Below are 18,569 nucleotides of genomic sequence, written 5' to 3' on the forward strand. Positions count from 1 at the left end.
CTCCTCCTCTTGTTCCTCTTCTTCTTTTTCTTTCTGTCCACTGATGAATCTTAAGAAGGAATCCCATGACATGTCTCTTGCTATTCTGTATTATGTGTTAAAAGAAAATACAGTACAGAAATGTCCTCACCATTTACTCATCTTTTACCCTCATGTCATCCGAGATGTATACGTATTTCCTTCTTCAGATTAACACAAACAAAAGTTTTTAGAAAAATAAATAATCTCTCATTAATAATCTCATTATAAGATCATGTGTTCCTAAAAGTTGACAACAGCACATACAATAACTACAGTAATCCATACGACCCCAATGGATGAATCAATGTCTTCTGAAGTGAAACGATAAGCGTTTGTAAGAAAAATACCAAATATTTAAAAATGTTAAACTGTAGCCTATCGCTTCCGACCAACTGTCACCTGCACGTTCATGACATAGGTTCATGAGAGGGTTGAGTAAGTTTACGCTTGACAATTTAAAGCGTGACGTAAGCGCACCGAAAAACCGAATGTCGAATTATTATTATAATTTTTTTTAATGTTTTTATTATTGCTCACAACAAAATACAAACAATAACAGATAATAATAATAATGAAAAACAAACCATGCAGAAGAACAGACACCAGTTCTCTCGCGAGTTTCACATCAAACTCCCGCGAGAATGCAATGAACGCTTAAAGCTTCACCAAACGCGAAGCCATTCAAGCCGACCCTATGACGCCGACTCTCATGCACTCGCTGGTGACAGTTGGTCGGTAGCGAAAAGATGAGTAAATTATGAGAACATTTCTGGGTGTACTGTATTTTCTTTTAATACATAATACAGAATAGAAAAAGACTCCTTCTTAAGATTAGGCTAATCAGTGGAACGATAGAAAAAGAAGAGGAGGACCAAGAGGAGGAGGAAGCCATGCAAGAGAAACAAAAAAGGACAAAACATGCTACTTTCTGTCAGGACTTTAGTATTTGAAATGAAAAGTTGATTTTAAAAAAAATAATAAAGAATAAGAAGTCTAATATGTTGAAAATCTGTTTTGAAATAAGTTTTTTTTTTTTTTTACCATTTACCATTTTCAAATAAAGGTTTTCCAAGTGATGTCAGATTGTGTGTGTACATGTGTTTTTATTGTACTTACCCTGTAACTACATGAAACAAGAGGGTAAGAAGCACCACTTTAATTTACAGCCCGCAATGTCATACTTACCCTGTAACTACATGAAATATTTAATCATAAATCATAAACAGATTTTCAACATATTAGACTTCTTATTCTTTATTATTTTTTTAAAATCAACTTTTCATTTCAAATACTAAAGTCCTGACAGAAAGTAGCATGTTTTGTCCTTTTTTGTTTCTCTTGCATGGCTTCCTCCTCCTCTTGGTCCTCCTCTTCTTTTTCTATCGTTCCACTGATTAGCCTAATCTTAAGAAGGAGTCTTTTTCTATTCTGTATTATGTATTAAAAGAAAATACAGTACACCCAGAAATGTTCTCATAATTTACTCATCTTTTTGCTACCGACCAACTGTCACCAGCGAGTGCATGAGAGTTGGCTTAAATGGCTTCGCGTTTGGTGAAGCTTTAAGCGTTCATTGCATTCTCGCGGGAGTTTGATGTGAAACTTAAGCGAGAACTGGTGTCTCCGTTCTTCTGGATGGGTTGTTTTTCATTATTATTATCTGTTATTGTTTGTATTTTGTTGTGAGCAATAATAAAAACATTAAAAAAAAAAAATAATTCGACATTCGGTTTTTCGGTGCGCTTACCGAAAGCGCTTTGGGCTTTACTCAACCCTCTCATGAAACGCGCAGGTGACAGTTGGCCGGAAGCAATAGGCTACAGTTTAAAATTTTTAAATATTTGGTATTTTTCTTACAAACGCTTATCGTTTCACTTCAGAAGACATGATTCATCCATTGGGGTCTTATGGATTACTGTAGTTATTGTTGTATGTGCTGTTGTCAACTTTTAGGAACACATGAGCTTGCATTATATGCATTCACAGAGATTATTTATTTTTCTAAAAACTTTTTGTTTGTGTTAATCTGAAGAAGGAAATTCGTATACATCTCGGATGACATGAGGGTAAAAGATGAGTAAATAGTGAGGACATTTCTGTACTGTATTTTCTTTTAACACATAATACAGAATAGCAAGAGACATGTCATGGGATTCCTTCTTAAGATTCATCAGTGGAAAGAAAGAAAAAGAAGAAGAGGAACAAGAAGAGGAGGAAACCAAGCAAGAGAAACAAAGTGCTGTAAATCCGTTTTGAAATAAGTTGTTTTTCAAATAAAGGTTTTCCGAGTGATTTCAGATTGTGTGTGTGTACATGTGTTTTTATTGTACTTACCCTGTAACTACATGAAACAAGAGGGTAAGAAGCACCACTTTAATTTACAGCCCGCAATGTCATACTTACCCTGTAACTACATGGAACAAGAGGGTAAGAAGCACCACTTTAATTTACAGCCCGCAATGTCATACTTACCCTGTAACTACATGGAACAAGAGGGTAAGAAGCACCACTTTAATTTACAGCCCGCAATGTCATACTTACCCTGTAACTATATGGAACAAGAGTATATTTACCCAGCATTTAAAAAAAAAAGTTGCAATAGTTTTACTTGCCTTGAAACTTAATCAGTGCACCTTTGCAATAATAACAAATTAGCCTACTTTATAAATGCACTGATATGTACCCCATAATTTAAAAAAAGCCTTTATGTATTTGTATACACTATTATTACAAAAAGGTGCAGTGTATGTACTCACTAAATTGCTCCCAAAAGTAAGATTCTAAAATACTTAGTCTAAATAATGTTATTTTCCTGGTTGTTACCCCTTTATTCACAAAACTTTACATATTATTCCCCTATACTTAGGCTACACGTACGCACTTTATAGGTAGGCCTACACTGTAATTACCGAAAGTTACACTGTAATTTCGTTTTAATTACGCAGTATTTTCCTTGTTGTTACACCTTTATTCACAAAACTTTACATATTATTCCCCTATACTTAGGCTACACATACGCACTTTATAGGTAGGCCTACACTGTAATTACCGAAAGTTACACTGTACTTTCATTTTAATTACGCAATACTTTCCAGGCTGTAATCTAAAGCGTTACCGTTAATAACATTGTTTTTTTAAACATTTTGTTGTAATAATCCACCTATTTATTATATTACATCTTATCGTTTAAACAGTTGAGACTCATGAAGAAGAAATCACTTATGTCAAGCCAAAGTTCTACAAAAGAAAAGCACAGAAATCGGTAAGATCAGTTATTACTAATTCATGTCTGTGTATCATTTCAGCAGTGAGTGCACTTGTGTGTGATAGATCATTATACAGACAAAAACACAAAACACCACCATATTAAATATGTATAAAGATCAGCATTCAATGCGAGAAACATATGCCATAACACTCACAACACTCATTCTACCATCAGATCAACATTAGTTCATATTCCCAGTGTTTATAATGAGCCGCTGATGAAGTATTTCCTGTCAGTTGATGACATCACAGTCCAAATCTTCAGAGTTTCACACACTGTACGTGCTTTTGTGATTTTTACAGTGCTTTTGGGAAACACAGCCCTCATCAACACAATTCTGTCTATATACCATTTGTACTTGAATACATTTTTATAGCAAGTATTATTTTGCAAGTGTTAAGAAACAAACAGAGGGAAACAGTGAAAGTCTCTCACTTACAGGCCTATGGACGTGAAACACTTGAGGCTGGTTTTATATCTGCATATTGTAACATGATTTCAAGGACATCCATGCATTTATTATTATATATTGTGTTTTTGACAGGATGATAAGGAGGAGGATCATGTGGTGTATGCGCCGATCGCCAAGTGAAAATGATCAAACTTCAAGAACCAGACCAGCGGTGTGATCGCTTTCACAGGAACCGCTGTAGTTCCTCTCAGCTCTTTAGTTTAGAGTTTTGGGATTGCTGAAGCGTAAAGACTCACAGTCAGGCTTTAGCTTTAACAAAACAGACTTTACTGTTAAATACTGAATCTAACTGATAAACGACTCTCTCAGTTTGTGATAAAATACAATATCATATAGTCATTTCATGTCAAATTTATTGCTTATCGCTTTTCACAATACAGAATGTTTCAATGCAGCTTTACAGAAAATCATGATGTTAATGTTTATAATATATTCATGACTTATAGTCACATTTATCAGATTAGAGCTGGACGATAATATAGTTTATATTCTGTGATGATACAAGCAATCAAGCAGCTGAGATTTGCTATTTTTGCTCTACGTGAGTATACTGTATGTGTGCAAATAAATATGCTTAAATCCCAATTTATATAACAAGCTGGCCAATAATAGTTACATTTTGCCCCCCAAAAAAAAAAAATCGAGCAGTTAAGATTCGATTTACAAAAGTTAAAGCTATTTTTGATGTCACACCCTTTTAAGTTACAAATGTGTCATATCACTGTTTGTCAATGTTTAACAGTCATTTTTAGAAAGCATATGCATGATTTACTAGTGTTGTAATGAGTTACATGAGTTGTAATATTCATGGTATTTATGGTATGTAAATGACTGATGGTTGTTAATATTTTCTTTAGTTTCAGTTTGGGGGGGGGGGGGGGGGGGGGGTGGTGGCGTCCACTAACTAGCAACATTGCTAACAAATTAATGTTTATGTTACAAATAAGTGTAATAAATATGCTCATATTCAGAAAAAAAAGTGTGAAAATTCCATTCAATCAAAATTCAATAAATACAAAAATACTCATCAGCAGTGGGTAGCACAACATGTTCTCGTTTTACTGCCTCGTTCAGTCTTTTAAGATCCATGCAGACGCGTGCTTTCCCGATCCTCTTAAGAACGGGTGCCATTGGCACACACCATTCGGTCGGTTGTGTCACACGCTCTACGACACCATTGTTCTAGATCCTCTGCAACTCTTCTTTCACCTTTTAATGCCTGGTTCAGATTACACGATTTTAGCCCGATTTTGGCACGATCCGTTTGACGTAGGGTGTCGTGGGGATTCGCAAACGACAACGGGCGCCGGGACGCAAGATTCGATCGTTTAATCTCGTATAATGTGTCATAGTGGGCGACAACCTACGTCGCGTCTGCGATGCTTCACGACATCACGATAAAAAGACTTGCATGTTTAATTTTTTTTTCGGTCCTCCACGATGACGGTTGGAGTGTGTCTGTGTGTGTGTGTGCGAGTGAGTGAGCGAGAGTGAGTGAGAGTGTGAGTGAGCAAGTGTGTGTGTGTGTGTGTGTGTGTGTGCAAGCGAGAGTGAGTGTGTGAGTGAGAGAGCATGAGTGAGTGTGTGAGTGCGTGCAGGGGCGGACTATATACCATTAGGCAAAGGTCGGCAATTGCCTTGGGCCCCGAGCTACCTAGGGGCCCCCAAAATGCCCCATTAACTTATGCTTAAGTTTTTTTTTTTTTTTTTTTTTTTTTCTCAAATTATATATTTCTAAAACTCCATTTGCGAAAAATGGCATCAAATCATTAGTGTCGCAGACAGGAGGGGGCCCCCCACCTCACTACATTGAACTATTCCATTATCTCACTTACTGCGCATCTGCGAAAGTGACTGTAATGCACAAAAAAACTGACGGAGAAAAAGAAGTGATTGACAGACAGAGTGTACAGAGTAGTAGACAGAGTAAAAATGAAGTGAAGCTACCCAAGCGGTGTTGAAAAAAGGAGGAAGCAGGAGGAATGCAAAAAGTTGAGGAGGATCCTTCAACTGCAGGTAGCAAAACTTCCACGTTCACTTTCAGAGACAGTGATAATAATGATGACGACATTTATGATGAAAAAGACGACAATTCCAATGAACAATTAATGAGTACTAGCAGTCAGAGTACTCACACTCACTCACTCACTCACACACACACACACACACACACACACACACACTCTCACACAGACACACTCACTCACACACACACACACACACACACACACACACACACACACACACACACACACACACACACACACAGAGATCAGCCCAAGATTCCCTTCATTTGTTACTCACCCATTAAAGCTGAGTTAATTAGTAAGAGAAAGCCAAATAAACTTAATGTACATAAATACATTCAAGAGAGAGGAAGAGAATACAAAGACATAGAAGAAAGGTGAGATGAAGAGAAGGACGGACAAATACAAATAGAAAAGGGAGAAGGAGAAAGACAAAGACCAAACGGAGAAAAAGAAAAAGACAGGCAAAGACCAAAGGGAGAAAAAGAGAAAGACACAAGAAAAAACAGAGACAAGGGAAATGAAGAAATGATTAGAAAAAAAAGGGAGAGCAGGAGAAAGTCAGTGAAAGAAAAAAGGTAAACATTTTAAACGGTAAGCTATTTTTATTAAAATTATGTCTCCATAATTTATCACTTATTGTCTTGTGTGTTTCTTCTCACTTTAGTAACACGACAGAAGTCCACAAACAACATGTAGCAGCAAGCAGATCCATATAGAAGATACTATCAGAGAGCCAACCAAGGTAACTGACAACCAATGGCAGCTCTTCCCTGTAAATAGACAATACATATTATTGTACAGAGAAAATTGTATGTAAATACAATTTTACAGTGAATGCATCTGTTAAGCAGAATGTTGTTCTGTGTTTTTTTCTTCTTCTTTTTTTCTTACAGATGCAACTCCAGATGTCTAGACATCATTGCTGTGTGAAGACTGCTGAAGAGAAGTTACAAGTAGGGCTTTCTTAGAAAAATAAGGATTGACAAAAGGGGGGGGGACAAAAGAGATGTAGAGGGCCCCATGTCTGTGTTTGCCTTGGGCCTCAAAATGACTAAATCCGCCCCTGAGTGCGTGTATGTGAGTGAGTGCGTGTGTATATGTGCGAGTGAATGTGTGTGTGTGAGACGGCTCGCGAATCACGAGTCGCGATGACTGGTCGGAAAGCAACGTGTAGTCTGACATGTTTCTTGTCCACTACATGACAAGATTTTTAGGAGTCAAAATCGTGTCATCTGACACAGTGACTATCGTAACAGACAAAACAATCTTGCAATCTGAACCAGGCATAAAGCATTGGTATGGGAACACACAGCATATGGCTGCGGCAAGTCTTTTAACCCTTCTGTGCTGTTCGTTTGTGGTTTACACTCGGGCTATTTTACAAAGATGGGCAAAAATCTTACACTAAACCATGTAAAATTATCCATGTTATCCCCATGAATGAAATTTAGAAATGTGGGCCTTTTATTAAGTGAATTTTACATAAAAAGGTTCTAATTTAATTTTTTATAAAAAAAAAAAAAAAATTAATTTATGTATAACAGCCTTCCAAAACTGCTCAAATGTGGAGTAAAAACATGAATAAACTGAGTAAAATTACATTTGTAATTGTAGCCCTCCCACCGGGTAGAATCTTATGGCTCACAAGTTAGAAATCTGTCTAGGGGATCTTGAATTTACCCACTACCCCGGTAAAGGCACATTCTCTTCAGTCACAGTACAACTATAACCCAGATTGTCAGATTTTCACTTAATAGTGTCAGATTTATGTTTCTTCTTTTCTGAAAATAATAAATAAATAAACCCCTACTGTGTTTACCCTATTAACAAATCAGTTCTTTCCACAGGAAATCACACAAAATTATGGCAGATCAATAAACATGTATTTATTCTTCTCCGGAACTCTTTTCTCTTTTGTTTCTCTTTGAATTACCAAATAATTCAATTTACAGAGTCACAACAATGAATCAACATAACCCCAAAAAGAACAAAATAAAATGTCAATGCAATACTCAAAATACACCCAGCTGGGATTTTCAGTACACAGATGGCGCGCTAGTTGGAGCTCTTTGATGCAAAACCAGAGTACTCACGAATCAGGACAACAAGAATTCCAGTTGTAGAATAGTAACCTCGAATCCTTACTCCTCGCCGAGATGAAAACAGCATCCATGATGACACGTCCCACGACGACGCTTGAGTGGATCTCAATGAACTCCTCCCTCCTCGAAGTGGTTGGATGCAACTGCGAAAATCAACATAGATCTCCCGATTTCGACGATCTCTCAGTGTGTTAAAGAAAAATAAACACACTTAACGTGCACTCTCAACTAGATAGACCACTGCAAAACTTATTCCCCCCCCCCCCCCCCCAAAAAAACACGGGTATTTTCTTCCGGATTTCAAACGACTTACACAACTTATTATAACTTTAAACTGCAACACTGCACTCAAGAAATTAAACTCGGGAATATTCTTCCGGGTGATTTCACAATCTAAAACTAATAAAACATATCAACGTAAAGATAGAAAATAACACGGAATCTCTCACGTGTGAACCTCGTGCTAGATCTCCTCCTCACGCGAAACGGAAATGCAGTCTCTCACCGAACTCTCTCGAAATGTCGTTTTTTTCGTGCTGCAAACTGATTTGTGACACTTTCACAGTTCACACCAATCTTTCGCGCAAACTTTCATCACCAAACGGCACTCAAAAATGTCCGTGAACATTGATTTCTCTCAGCTGTCAGCCGAACTGCAACTCATCCGCGAGAGAGCGAGAGGAAAAAAAAAACTGCATTTCCTCTCTCATCCTCTGCGCACCGAACTTTTCCAGAGGTCAAAGTACACAGTTCTCATTGACAGACTGACGCTCTCAGAAAACACAATTAAATGCCACCATTTATGATTTGTTTTCATTTACACACACATATTTTCGAAAAAAACTTTTATAAACATGTCTCATATGAACATGAGAGAGAAAAGTCCATCAACACTTTGTTTGCGTAAGAATACAATTTCAGGCCCAAATACAAATAATTAAATTATCTTATTTATAAAGAAGATAAATGACAGGTATACATTTAGAAAACCCAAAACATTTTTTCTAGGTCTCTACATAATTTTTTTTAATATACATTTTCATACGTCTCTGGAGACCCCAAACAGCACAAGTGGGACTTTTTTTCCTGCACACTTTTTTTTATCTAGAAAGTGTTGACAACTTTACAAAGTTTCATGCCATTTGGTCAAAGATCATTTTTTGTTTTTAGTTTTAGCAGACGTCATTTACATTTAGTATTTTGACGGTCAGTTTTGAGTGTGACATGCTCACCAAATGCATCGTAGCGTTCAGAAGCTACGTTCGCCTCCTCCACTCTCCTTACTAGGTTCATGTCAGCTGATAGATAGGCTACCAACTAAGGCTACATTTACACCTGGATGGCTATTTTCAAAAACGTACTTTTCAGCCCTCTTCGTTTTCAAAAACAACATCGTGCACACAAACCCGTGTATATGCTGTCAAGAGTATGCCAAACAGTGTAACGAGAAGCTCAAGCCCACGTTTGCCAATCAGAATCCCGAAAATAGTCCCATTTTGTGACGTCGCTGCCTTAAACTCCGGTTTTCTCAGTTTACATGCAAACGAAATTTTCCCACATCTCCACTCTGGCCGGAGTTTTTAGAAAGAATCGTTTTCAGAGGCGAATTCTCCGTTTGCGTGTAAACGAAGGGCACAAACGAAGGAAAATGTCTCCGTTTTTCAAAATAGCCATGTACGTGTAAACGGGGTCTAAGCCGGTTATTCACGTTATATCCACGGGCCACATAGGCAGAGATGCTGTGTTCTCTTAGTATCATGTGTTATCGGTACAAATATAGAATGATTTAAGTCAAATTTGACTTTGAACGGTAGTTGTGCTTTGTTTCAATCAGGCGGGACGATTGCAACACAGGGGTGGGATGGATGAAACATAACAGTTTAAACTAGGGATGTCCCGATCAGGTTTTTTTGCCCTCGAGTCCGAGTCCGAGTCATTTGATTTTGAGTATCTGCCGATACCGAGTCCCGATCCGATACTTCTATAATACATAAAAAAAGAATAAAGAAGAGCGAAAAAACAGATCTAGGATGTTCCTTATTTTTTATTTAATTCACCTTATTTTAACATTCAACAACTCTGTTAACAAACAGAGCACTTCTGTGAGGTAGCTTGAACAATCAAGTAATAAATACATTCTTCACTTTTGGACTTAAGTGCAACAGTAAATATAAAAAAGTCTAATATAAAAACAAATAGCACCTCAACTTAAAATACCCGGTAGGCATGTAAACAAATAAAAAATAAAAGTGCCACAGTGTTTGCAAAGCCAGTTAATGTGCTTTTAGGAACTGCACTCCTAACTCTTAGGCCGGTTTCACACTGCACTGTTAGCAGAGCGTGCAGCGCGTATTTTTTTCGCCGCCCATGTTAACAGATTAAACTAGTCTTTAGAGCATTCACACCGCGCGCAGAGGTGGCGCGGCAGTGCGTATAGCAGAGCAGAGCAGAAGTGCCGCGATCGTTTCGGCGCCGAGTCTAATTTTGCTGCGCCGCTTTTGCTGAAATAAAGTGACAATACATTGATCATGGCCAAAATACACCGCAGTTTTATCCAAAAAGTGCATTGATGATATCTATTGTGTTTTAAACAGTCAATCAAATGACCAACAGCAAAAAAAAAAAAAAAAAAAAAAGTCCAAAAACAAACTTGTTGCCATAACAATAAAAACAAAGATGAACCAAAATTTATATGAATGAAATTATTAATAAAATAAGCTTCTTAACAAGTCTTTTCTCTTAAATGTATTTGAAAACGAAAAAAAGCAATGCCAACTTATCCATTATAGAGTACTCTGTCTGTACACAACCCGCGGTTCAGCCGCGCGTGACAAACACTGCCAGTGTGAAAGCAAAACGCGCGTGTCCTGCTCCTGCTCACCATACGCACTGCTCCTGCGCTGCTTACGCGCGTGCAGTGTGAAACCGGCGTAACTCTGTGCCACCGCATAACTATAGATGTGTTAAAAAATAATGAGAATATATATATCCGAGTCTTGATCGGGAGGTAACGTCCGATTCCGATCGAGTCTGAAAACACCTGATCGGGCCCGATTTCCGATCACGTGATCGGATCGGGACATCCCTAGTTTAAACGGCAACATCTATTCATCTAATGCTTATTTTTGTGAACAATACCTGACAAGTAACTTATGTACATATTGTTACAAACATATTTTGTAATTTATTTTAATTTAAAGGTTCATATTAACCATTTTTGTTATGTCGCCCCAATAGACAATAGGCGATAAGCCTATATGCTCATTTTGTAATCTTTCTAATGGGCTATTTTGACGAAGATAGACAAATCCGTTTACAATAAATTTTCTTACATTTCTTCCTTGAGTCATATTGAGTGTTTGCTAGTTGAATAGCCTGTTATTATGAAGAAAACAAGGTCAACCAGAAGACAATAAATTAAATTTATTGAAGATTGAAGATTGGACAATTGATGATTATTACAGCGATAGCATGTGTTGCGTAATTGAAAATTAATTTGCATTAAAAGAAACAAAAGTCTAGAAACAGTATATGATTCTATGAACAGTAGGCTATGACCAGGTTTAACGGGCAGGATGCGCTGTCGGGACGGTTGAAACACAGCGACTCCTGTCATTTAAACCTCTTTTGCCCTTAAACTAAAAAACTCTGATAATGCACACTTAAGGGTGTGTTGCAGTACTAATACACCTGCCGTATTATCATTACAATGGCACATGAAACAATAAATTCAACTAGTCAGTCAAAAAAAAAGCACCGCACGAAATAATTCACTTACAGCACTCAAAACCAGATTTGCGGCTTTAACTCCAAAACGGCAAAACGTAAAGAAGAAATGTTTTCGCGGGTATGGTAGGCATTGCGTGCTGTACGTGCTAACGAAATTTGACGTACATGATGTGAGTGGTTTTCAAGGAAATTTCAGTGTTTCATCCGTCCCGCGTTTCAATCGTCCCGGCTCTCCCCTACTTTCCCCCAGGGCTATCCAATGTGACATTAGCTGGCTCTAGTGTCTTTACTGGGACCAGTGCGGTGAAAGTCCCTTCTGCCACAATGTTTACGTCAGTCCCAGTCTCTATTTTGAATCTTTCAGGGGTCACCCCAATCAGGAGCAGCACCATCCACTGCTCTTCTAGATCACTTACATTACAAACTGGGCCCAAAAAGTACAAAGGGTTGGTCAAAACATTCTGTGACTTCTCTTACTGACCTGTTTTAGCGACATACTCTGGTCCAGTGTCCAGTTTTGTGGCATTTGTAGCATCTGCCTATTACCATTATTTGTGGCATTATTGCCTATTAGCGAGGAAATGAGGAAGCATCAGTTAGAGTATTGAGAAGCACCCTGGGGGTCGTTGCTCACACTATGACAGTATGGTGATCTCCAGCATACTGGACGGTAACTGTTGAAGAATTTTCCCTTGATTCATGTCTAAGTATGATGCAATGAAAATGACAAGCATGAAAAAATAGGTCCGAAAAGGATGAGAGACTGGAAAAATACCCAGTATGCATAAGAAATGCAAGGTGTCAAAATACTGTTTGAAAGAGAACACCATTATGTGAGGTTTTGGGATGTTTGACCAATAGAGCTAATTGTGTCAGGGTCACCAGGCGTGACAGAGGGGAAGAGATAGATTTGAGGGTATCCATTGGAGACATGATTATATGAAAAAGGTATAAAGTTTTATTCTTCTGACCTGGAACCTCGACTCTGAGAAACTTCTTTGAGACCTGAGCCAAAAAGAACTTTGAATTTGCCACAACATAACCACCTTTGTGGACTTACCTTTCCAGCACAGTTTGGATTATCACTTCCGTGGGATTTGTATATACACCAGTGGACACGTCTCATATTCACTTTGGGACTTAACATGTAATCTAATCTAGCCTTGAGGTCATGAATGCATGAATTAACTTTTCTGCATTTGACAGTGATATCATATGTTGTAATTGAGTATTTAAGATTAAAAAAGCAGTATTACAAATGCCAGAAATGTGGCTTTCAAAAGAAAGGCTGCTATCAAAGATCACTTCTACACTATGGTAGAAAATCTAAACATTTCCATTTGTTCAGAAGAAAAGATGTGTTTAATTTTGCTCGGATTCGCCAAAATACCAAAGTCTGCAATCAAAAGCAAAACATCTGATTAATGAACTCAAGCATTTCTCATCAAATTTTCCCAAGACCTGGTAACCAAATGATATTTCTCTAAATGAACGATTACATTTACAGGTTACTGTATGTTTGCATTAATGTTCACTCATGAATTTTGTTGTAACACAGGCAAACATTATACATGTGATTAAGTGGATTTTGTGTCATAATGGACTTTGGTTTTTCTCTTTTATTTTATCTGTGCAAACATCTGTGTGTGTGGTTTGATCTGTCGGTGGATAAGCAGCTTCTGCTGGATGTTTGTCGTCTCTGTGTGTGTCAGCAGTTTGTGGCTGAAGCATTTTTCCTCTCCTGCTAATAAGAAGCTCACAATCTTCCACTCCACACAAAACATCTTTACACTGAAATAAAGTTAATGCATCAAACGTAAAATAAGAGTCACGGGTCAGAGGTCAAATATGATTGACAGCTCACAGCACTAAATAACACACCAGTAGATACAGATATCTAATCCAATATTTCACTCTTCTGCTATTAGTTTTCATTCAGGGCCAGAATTCATTTGAAAATGTAAGATCAGCAAAAGCTTGTTGATTTCCGTGATGTTAAAGGAGACGGATGTGTGAGCGGAAACTAACTGAGGTTGGGGGAGGATTGACACACAACCAGATAAATATCTCAGTTCAGTCGTGTTTGATAGCAAGTGTTTTCAGAAAATGTTTTCTATCATGGGTTTTTTCAGTGAACCGATGAATAAAATGTTTCTCAAATTAGTTTAGTTCTGTTTATGATGTTTTAAATGTATTGTTATGGCTTCAGTTATTTACATTTTTCTACAGAATTATGCAAGTTTGGATCAACACTTATTAATCCTTCAAATGTAGGAGAAGTACCAACACATGATTTCCTCAGATCTGGGAGATGAAGACCTTCCCTGCAGTCATGATCTAGATGACTATTTAAAACCGCAGCTCAACCCATGACAGTGGTGTCTGTCGAGGTAGTCTTGCGACGGAAACACAAGCGTGGGACTCGAGGTGATACCAGGGTCTTCCACAGAGAAAGAGTATGCAACATCTGTGCGTAACCCTTATATCTCACAGATAGTTGCTCAGAGGGAAGTCTCTGCTCCTGAGGATCCAGAAATGACTGAAATATGTCCAATATGTCCTGGCCTAAACTGGGTCAAACTGAGGGCGACTCCATACCAGAAATGTTTGCCCCCAAAGCAAACTTGAAAGTGTGTGTCTACGGCCACATCCCCCATATTACTGTAGACTTCTAGGAGGGGAACTTACGCAAAGGCCTCTGCTCCCAAAAAAGTATCTTACCTGATGAACACACCATAAAACGTGGTGGACTGATGCCGAACTAAGTTCTATAACCTCATTCCATGGCCTGCCGATTCCACAGATACAAATGGCAGAAGTTACCATTATTCTGAAAGCATTGATCTAGGCTTCTACACTTCTACAAGTCAATTCACCTTTATTTATATAGCATTTATAAAAGATTGTTTCAAATCAGCTTTTTAAATAAGAAAATAATAATTCAATGACACAAACAGAATTCAATTCTGTTGTACAGCAGCTCTAAAAAGACAATAGTGCTGTTGTTCAGCTGAAGTCAGTTCAGTGTTGATTCACTTCAGTTCATTTAATCAATTCTGAAATGAGTTCATTTCAGCTATGAAGCAAAACAGTGATGTCATCATCCAGCTCAGTTCACTTCTCATCCAATAGTGTCAGTTATTAATATTATTGACTTGAATGCACTAAGTATTCAGAGGCGACAGTGGAAAGGAACCCAAACTCTATCATGTGACAGAAACAGAGAAGAAACCAGACTCAGTCGGGGACCAGTTCTCCTCTGAACATGATGTGATTATGATATTTCATCCAGCTCCTTCTGCTTGAAGATCAGGATACATCATGCCGGCATAAGGAGGGAGGAGATGAAGCTGTTATAGGGGTCTGTGCAGAGATCTGGTCTGGATCTGGTCTTTGCTGAGGATCTGTGCCGATGACGGTCTAGTCGACGAGGTCTTCACAGGCGGTCTGTCTCTAGGGCTCGTCTTGTTGTCACAATCTCTGTTGACATTCAGGGCTGTTGTGTTCATCTCTATGTGCAGATCCTCCATCTGATCTGGATACGGACCAGATTCGGATGACTACAGTAACCTCGGGATAAAGAAAGAGACAGACAGACTAATATTAGTGTAGATGCTGTTCCTCTTACGATGTTACAAGTACATTGGATGTTATGGAAAGTGTTCCTGTTCCGGTTGAGCTGATTTATGCAGCCTAACAATCCTTTAATGGACTTGAATTATAGGAATGTGATAATGTGTTATGTGTATGCCAGGTTAAAGAGATGTGTTTTTACTCTAGATTTAAACTGACAGAGTGTGTCTGCCTCCCAAACAAAGCTAGGAAGACTATTCCAGTGTTTGGCGCTAAATAGGAAAAGGATCTACCGCCTCCAGTGTATTTTGATATTCCAGTTATTATCAACTGGCCAGAACTGTGAGACTGCAGTGGATGTGAAGGACTATAAAGTGACAAAAAAGCTCAAGTACTGAGGAGCGAAACCATTCAGGGATTTGTTAGTTATCAGCAGGAATTTAAAATGTACACTGTTAACGATTTTCTTGTATTTTTACAGTACAGTACTGGCAGCAAGGTTGCCAGCAAGTTACTGTATTTTGATTTACAGTAACTGTACTGTAATTTACTTTACAGTACACAAGATCAGTACTGTAAACTACAAAACAGTACTTTACTGTATTTTTACTGCATTTTTGTAATGTTTCTGCTTCTGCTGTAATTAATTATACAGTACTGTACTGTAATATATATATTGATATATTATTGCTAAATATTATAATTTTCAAATTACTAATAATGATAATATTATATTTATATAATATGTTATTACAGTATATCAATTTACAGGTAATAATATTATAATGTAACTTCAGAATAACTGCAAATCAATCAATCCAAACAATGTTATTGTCAAAAAAATTTTTTATTAATCGATTACACTATTGTGTATTTGTGAAAAAACAGGAACATTGCATGTCCATTCCTGGGATTCGGTAATATTTCAACTTGGACTTTTTTAATTTTTGAACTACATATGATTACATTTCTAAATACCCCACATTATTAGGCACATATCAAACCTTCATAAAATCATATTTTCCCATCTCAGGCATTAAAGACTTTTTATTATTTTCAGTTTTTTTCAGATTTGTACACCTTTTATTCTCAACCCCGTAACGGACACAATTTAATTAGTTTAAACAGGATTTTACACAAAACTTGTTATAAAACTAACATCTACCTACTGCTCATGTGTCCCTCATACCAATTCAGTGACTTCAAATGTAACATTTATGCTAATTTTCACATTTGTATGTGATGGAAGTTACAAATATCCAAATTGTTTGTCCGTGGTCTCTTTATTTTAGTAAGAAAAAATTTAATTTAGATGTTTCACTAAAACCACAATTTTACTGTGTTAGCCCTTAACATGTCAGGTGGTAATCAGCAAGAAATGCTTTAATTTTTAATTGTCTTCCTTATTTTATTTTCCAAAAATATTAATGTGACAGGATTGAGAATGCTGTGATGGGGTTGAATACTGTAACGGGGTTGAAAGGACACAATGGCCTACTTTTAATTTGTATTTGTTTAATACGAAAATCCCTCTTTGAGACTCAAACAAAACACTATTTTATTTTAGGCAACCATGTAATAAAGACATAGTCATATTTAGTTTTTTTCATTTTTACTTTATTATCTGAACTGCAGTGAGAATTTAAACAAAGAAAACTACTGCAGACAGTATGGTCGTTAGTAACTTTCAAATATTTTTGGTAAGAAAAAAACAAAAATAGATTACCAAACAGAACCTTTTATCAAATGGGCACAATAGGTAAATTCACTAGTGTCTAAACCGGAAAAGATGCCCGAGCCACCTCAGCTGGCCCCTCTTGATGTGGAGGAGCAGCGGCTCTACTCTGAGCTCCTCCCGAGTGACCGAGCTTCTCACCCTATCTCTAAGGGATCGCCCAGCCACCCTGCGGAAGAAGCTCATTTCGGCCACCTGTATCCGGGATCTTGTCCTTTCGGTCATGACCCACAGCTCATGACCATAGGTGAGAGTAGGAACGCAGATTGACCGGTAAATCGAGAGCTTCGCCTTGCGGCTCAGCTCTTTCTTCACCACGACAGACCGGTACATCAACCGCATTACTGCAGAAGCTGCGCCGATCCATCTGTCAATCTCCCGTTCCATCCTTCCCTCAATCATGAACAAGACCCCAAGATACTTAAACTCCTCCACTTGAGGCAGGAACTCTACACCAACCTGAAGTGGGCAAACCACCCTTTTCCGACCGAGGACCATTGCCTCGGATTTGGAGGTGTTGATTCTCATCCCAGCCGCTTCACACTCGGCTGCAAACCGCCCCAGTGCATGCTGAAGGTCCTGGTCTGATGGGGCCAGCATGACAACATCATCCGCAAAGAGCAGAGATGAAATCGCGTGGTCCCCAAACCTGACACCCTCTGGCCCCTGGCTGCGCCTAGAAATGATGTCCATAAAAATTATGAACAGAACTGGTGACAAAGGGCAGCCCTGCCGGAGTCCAACATGCACCGGGAACAAGTCTGACTTGCTGCCGGCAATGCGAACCAAGCTCCTGCTCCGGTCGTACAGGGACCGGATAGCCCTTAGCAAAGGGCGCCCGAACCCCATACTCCCAGAGCACCCTCCACAAGATGCCGCAAGGGGCACAGTCGCATGCCTTCTCCAAATACAAAGCAAAGCACATGTGGATTGGTTGGGCAAACTCCCATGAACCCGGTGGGATTGAGGAGATCCTCGAAGTATTCCTTCCACCGTCCGATGATATCCCCAGTTGAGGTCAACAGCTGCCCACCTCCACTGTAAACAGCATTGGTAGGGCACTGCTTCCCCCTCCTGAGGCGCCGGATGGTTTGCCAGAATCTCTTCGAGGCCGACCGATAGTCCTTCTCCATGGCCTTACCGAACTCCTCCCAGGCCCGATTTTTTGCCTCCACTACCACCCGGGCTGCAGTCCACTTGGCCTGCCGGTACCCGTCAGCTGCCTCAGGAGTCCCACAAGCCTGCCAGGCCCGATAGGACTCCTTCTTCAGCTTAACGGCATCCCTTACTTCCAGTGTCCACCACCGGGTTCGGGGATTGCCGCCTCGACAGGCACCGGAGACCTTACGGGCACAGCTCCGAGTGGCCGCGTTGACAATGGAGGTGGAGAACATGGTCCACTCGGACTCAATATCTCCAGACTCCCTCGGGATCTGGTCGAAGCTCTGCCGGAGGTGGAAGTTGAAGATCTCTCTGACAGGGGATTCGGCCAAGCGTTCCCAACAGACCATCACAGTACGTTTGGGTCTGCCGAGTCTGTCCAGCTTCCTCCCCCGCCATCGGATCCAACTCACCACCAGGTGGTGATCAGTTGACAGCTCCGCCCCTCTCTTCACCCGAGTGTCCAAGACATACGGCC

This window comes from Rutilus rutilus (assembly GCF_951802725.1).
Source record: "Rutilus rutilus genome assembly, chromosome: 8".
NCBI classification, from domain to species: Eukaryota; Metazoa; Chordata; class Actinopteri; order Cypriniformes; family Leuciscidae; genus Rutilus; species Rutilus rutilus.